Source organism: Sapajus apella, unplaced genomic scaffold, assembly GCF_009761245.1.
Source record: "Sapajus apella isolate SASKATOON/1434 unplaced genomic scaffold, GSC_monkey_1.0 scaffold41, whole genome shotgun sequence".
Lineage (NCBI taxonomy): Eukaryota > Metazoa > Chordata > Mammalia > Primates > Cebidae > Sapajus > Sapajus apella.
This window is the reverse complement of record NW_022436981.1, coordinates 14653088-14659246: the sequence shown is the minus strand read 5'-3', so window position 1 is coordinate 14659246 and position 6159 is coordinate 14653088. Positions and strand designations below refer to the sequence as shown.

Here is a 6159-nt window from a genome sequence, read left to right as displayed (position 1 = left end):
AGTAAAACCTGTCGTTATTTACTACAATTATTTTTCTTATATAGCTAGTAGTAACCTACATATTTTATTTAACTATAAGTTGAGCTTCCCTAATCCAAAAATCTAAAAAATTGCTCCAAAATCCATAACTTTTTGAGTGCCTGTATGAAGCTCAAAGGGAACATTCCTTGGAGCATTTCAGATTTCAGATTTTCATATCAGCAATGTTCAACCAACAGCTATAATGTAAATATTCCAAAATCCAAAAATATCTAAAATCCAAAAACTTCTGTTCCCAAGCATTTCGGATAAAGGACACTCATCTTGTATATGGTTATGTCTCAATGAACTGCCTCTCTTATTCCCTGCTAATTTTGCCGACCTATTTATTCTCTTTCATAACACTGAAGGGCTAAAAAAACCCACAAGCCCTAATCCTGAAAACAAAGACATCTTAGAATTGACTCTGCGCTGTCTTCTTCCAACTGACGAGAAAGTTTCTCCCTTTTTTTCCTTCTTTAGAGCCAGGGTCCTCTGGCTGGACTCAAATCCTGGGCTCAAGCAATCCTCCCACCTCATCCTAGAAAGTAGCTGGGATTATAGGTACATGCAACCATGCCCACTTCTATTTTATTCTTAAAAAGGAAGTAAAAAAGGAACTCTAGCTACCAACATTGAAAGCAGATTTGGAAGAAATCTGCTAGGAAGAGAGGAAAAGGAACAGTAGTAGAGAAAGCAAGGGTTTCAACTCTTAAATCTTTGCCAATTTTGAAGCTAGCACTTTAAAACTGAAAAAACAGATATATTAAAGAAAGATGTTTTAAACTGGGAAAACATTAGGTATACGAGGCAGACTCTATTAGTCATATAAAATTTTTCTTTTATTTTTTTTGAGATGGAGTCTCACTCTGTCACCCAGGCTAGAGTGTGGTGGTGTGATCTCAGCTGACTACAACCTTTGCCTTCCAGATTCAAGCAATTGTCCTGCCTCAGTCTCCCGAGTTGCTGGGATTACAACTGTGTACCACTACACCCAGCTAATTTTTGTAATTTTAGTAGAGATGGGGTTTCGCCATGTTGGCCAGGCTGGTCTCAAACTCTGACCTTGAGTGATCCACCAGTCTCAGTGCCCAGTCCATAAAATATTTTTCCATTACAAATCTTGGGTTTAGGGATAAAGGTTGCTGGTTAAAGGGGCCACTCAATTCTTAGCACCAAGAATTTCTACCATTCCCCTAATGCCACGATGCTGAAGTGTAATTTAATGTGAAAATATAAAATTCCAGAACTGCTTTTCTTAGGCTGGATTTGTTATCTCCCATAAAGCCTATAACTTGAGTTATCACTTAGGTCTTTGGAGCTTTTCTAAGAAAGGTCAAGCTTTCCCAGGCATGGCGGCTCACGCCTGTAATCCCAGCACTTTGGGAGGCTGAGGTGGGTGGATCAAGAGGTCAGGAGACCAATCTGGCCAATATGGCAAAATCATGTTGCCTTCTACTAAAATCTACTAAAAATACAAAAATTAGCTTGAGCGTGGTGGTGTGCACCTGCATCCCCAGCTACTCAGGAGGATGAGGCAGAATAGCTTGAATCCAGGAGGCAGAGGTTGCAAAGAGCTGAACTCACACCACTGCACTTCAGCCTCGGCAATACACAGAGACTCCATCTCAAAAACAACAACAAAAAGAAAGGTCAGGCTTTCAGACATGGCTTGAATTGACTTCTCAAGCTAGAATTCAATTGGCTCTGAATCCATGGCAAAAATAATGGGCTTTTAAGTTTCACTGTGAATAAAAGCAGCTATCCTCCTTGAAGAACTTCCTATGGTCACCTGGAATAATGTCTTTAAATAAAACACCTAATATTAAAGAGTCCATACCGACAGTGAATAAGTTATCAAATGCTAGCCAATCAGTGTTGGGAAGAGGCATAGGAAAACCTTAGGAAAAATATTGGGGAAATTGGGGGTCCTCTGTTTGTCAATACTTTAGATCAATCTTTGCATCAGCAGTTTTCTTCCATACCCGGAATTGCACAGAATTAAGGAGGATGTAAAGCCAGAAGAAGCTTAGACAGATTCTGGTTCAGTCATTATGAAATTCTTACATTCTTGAATATATTTGTTTATATTAGGTAAAACATTCACAGAACAAATTTCGGTTGTACCTGGAAATGACAGTCATATTCAGGATACTGGTTAGACCTGAGGACACATATCCATGAAAGTTAAGCATATACAGGTAAAGCAACAATTCTAGAGAACAACAATGCTTATCTTTTATGTGTATCCAGGTAGAGTTATAGCAGAAAGTCCAAGTCTAGAAATGACAACCTGACACAAAACTCCATCATCAATGAAATGATCATGTTAAACTTTACATTTCAATATCTCTTCCCTATTAGTACTTCTATATATAGGCTATATATATATTGTGTGTGTGTGTGTGTGTGTGTGTGTGTGTGTGTGTGTGTGTGTACTAATTGATAGATCTATTAGATAGATTAAATAATTTTTTTCTGACAGGATCTTGCTTTTTCACCCAGGCTAGAGAGCAATGGTATGACCACAGCTCACTGCAGCCTCAACCTCCTGGGCTCACTTAAGTGATTCTCCCACTTCTGCTTCCTGAGTAGCTGGGCCTACAGGCATGTAGCAACAAGCCCAGCTAGTTTTTTGGGTTTTTTTCCCCATAAAGACAGAGTCTTGCAGTATTCCCAAGGTGTTGAACTCCTGGCCTCAAGCAATCCTCCCACCAAGTCCTCCCAAAGTGCTAGAATTATAGGCATGAACCACTGTGCCAAGCAACACTCCTATTTTTTAAGTAAAAATGATCCTGTAAATATATATAAGTAAAATCTAGAAGGCTATGCAAACCAAAATGTTAAATAGTGGTTACTTCTGTCTAGACTGTTTTCTCCTTTTCTATATCTATTCTCTAATTTTTCTACAATCAGCATGTGTAATAAAATTGTTAACAAATTTTAATTGTTAATGAAAAAGATTATATAAAGACAAAAATGTTAAGGATCTCAATCTTTTGTTTGGGAATATAATAGATTTGGTTTAAATCACTAATTTTACCTTATAAAAATATGTTTAATATCCATCCTACACAAATATAGGCAGAAATGCTGCATCTAGAAGAAACATAATCTATTAGTAAATTGTATGTAACTTCTCAGATTTTTGTCTCTAGATGTTTAATGACTGAGTTACCTTATTTTTCAAACCCAACAGAAACATATTAATCAAGAATTAAAGAAAGTCACTTTCAGTTCAACAAGCTTAATGGCTATGGGAAAATATTATTACACAAATTTCAAGCCAAATAGCATTATCATTTTAAAGCAAAAAACATTTAGCTAAAACGCAAACTTGTATTATTTTTCTTTACTTACGTATATGGTTTTCCTAAAAGCACGTTTGATTTTGTATTTTAAAATGTATTTAAACTACTGACGAAAGTACACTCAGTCAAATTGAAAGCTGAAACTCAAAAATACATGCTTATTCAGCTCACTTAGACCTGACCTTCCTCTATTCTTGTTTGGAATGTAAATACAGAAAGTAGGATTCTTAGTTTTTCCAGTCACAAAGATAAGTTCTCTTAGTTGAGTTTAACTAATTTGCTCAAGAGGAAGCTATTAAACACCAAAATAAATTTTTAGTAGAAGCTAAATTTCTACTTGAGGACCTTCAGAGGAATGCACATGACTTCACAGGCGAACTTTCTTTTAAAATTTATCTACAAATGCCTATTTCTTGAACAATTCACTCTCGATCCTGAAAATGTCATACGGTTTAGAGAGCTCAATGCCAGGCAAAAATGACTCTGAACTATTTATTAAACACTTTTCTTAAAAGACCCATGAATATATTTTTTACAAATAGTAAATTCAGGCAGATCTTTCACTTTATTCTTCACACATCACTCACCATAAAGCTGAGCCTCTGAGTAACTTCTTACTGTGATAACTACCTAAATCAGTACGTAGAAATGTTTGCAAAGATCAAATCAAAGGAAATGCAGAATTAATGTAGTGATTTTGCTTTTGCAAAGCAATTTCTAGAACACAATATTAAAAAGCAGGACTAGGTAAAGAAAATATAGTACATATACACCATGGACTACTATATGGCCAAAAAAGAATGAGATCATGTCCTCTGCAGGAACATGGATGGAGCTGGAGGGCTTAGTGAACTAACACAGGAACAGAAAACCAAATATGCATGTTCTCATTTATAAGTGGGCACTAAATAATGAGCACCAACGGGCACAAATAGGGGAATAGCAGACACTGGGCCTACTTAAGGGAGAAGGGTGGGAGGAGGGAGAAGACCAAAAAAACAATAACTATCGGTTACCATGCTTAGTACCTAGGTGACAAAATAATCTGTACCCCAAACCCCCGAGACACAAGTATACCTATGAAACCAAACAAACCTGTACATGTACCCCTGAACCCAAAATAAAGGCTTAAAAAAAAGAAAAAAAGAACGAAAAGCAGGGCTTCATAGAACAAATTATTTTACAATGGTTCTTAGCATTGTACTACTTTGCAGCTTAACGCTAAACAAATGACTTATATTTGTAAATCGTGATTACTAATTTCTAAAAAGCACTTTAGTTCTTGATGAACCAAAAAGCTTCCAGTTTATATTTTCTACAAAATTACTTTAATGGAAAATGAATATATTATCAATATTAAATCACTAGGCCTCTCTGTGAAATGAATAATTTTGCTGCATCTCCACACACACGGTGATATAACCTGGGAAGAAAGCACTCTACAAGAACACTTGCTACCCCATGAAGTGAACACAACAAGCCAGTTTCCTATCTGACTCACCATAGGCATATTCTAGTTACTGAAAAAGCCAGTAATAAGAAAAGATACAATTTGTAGGAGGGAGGAAGGTAAAGAATAAGGTGAGGGGATATACACAAAACAATCCAAGGCAGAGGTTTGTTTATGGTCATAATATCTTCCCCAATATCAGTTGGCACAGATTACACAGAGGAGCACTAACTGGAAATTATTTCTTTCATAGTCTCTACCTTCTATGTAAGGGACTCCAAGTTTAAAGAAAACTCAAAGAACAACCAGCTGCAAAAGAATTAACTTTGCACATCATCAAAGTATCTGACTAGTGCATTTGGTTTGAACAGAATTCCTGCAACAAATGGATTACTTCACAGAAACTCAATTTCAAAGTCTGCTTATGACAACCGCCAATCCTAAAACTTCAATCCATTGTTTGGTCTGAAGTTTGCACTCTGCAAAAATTCTGTTTACCAGAAGCCCCTTCTACTCAACTTATAATTCAAACCATATCCCAAATAACACTTTGAAAAGCAATGGTTTTTCCTCAAGAATTTTATATCCAAATACAGATAAAGCAGGTGAGATAAACACAGCAAAACTGTGCAACATTTATTTACTATCTCTAGCAGCAAAGCTTTAAAACCAGGAAACCAACTTTTAACAAAGCAATCTCCTTCCCACCCCAACTAGTTGTTTACAAAGTACACAGATCTTCTTTATATGCACAAATCTTAAAACATATAGATATACCCCATTATGTAAAGTACCTTATTCAGTTAAGAAGGCTAGTCCCACCAAACCTGTTAAATAAGATTTTCCTATATTATCTTTTGAGTAAATTGCCAACATCTATTTCTATAAAAATCCTTTTAGGAAAATGACTTTCATCTTCCTTCAGTACAAGACGAAAAATAACAATAATAATACAACTTTGGAACTTACGAGAACTTTAAAATACATGGCCAGGTGCAGTGGCTCACACCTATAATCCCTGCACTTTGGGAGGCTGAGGCAGGTGGATCACCTGAGGTGGGTAGATCACTTGAGGTCAAGAGTTCAAAACCAGCCTAGCCAACATGATGAAATCTCATATCTACTAAAAAAATAAAAATTAGTCAAGTGTGGTGGTGGGTGCCTGCAATTCCAGCTACTCAGGAGGCTAAAGCAGGAGAATCACTTGAACCTGGGAGGCAGAGGATGCAGCAAGGCAAGATCACACCACTGCCCTCCAGCCTGAGTGACAGAGCGAGACTTGGTCTCCACAAAAACAAAATAAAACAAAACATTAACTCTGAATATGAAGTGTGACAAAGCCAAAGGGAGTTACAATTTCTTAACCCTAAGTGGCACTGT

The 6159-nt window shown here is 36.7% G+C and overlaps 1 protein-coding gene across 5 annotated transcripts in view; it reads right to left on the bottom strand.

Moving 5' to 3' along the window:
* Nucleotides 1–6159, bottom strand: part of ZNF451 (zinc finger protein 451) — a 121651-nt gene that overhangs the window by 54025 nt on the left and 61467 nt on the right. The window lies entirely within an intron of this gene.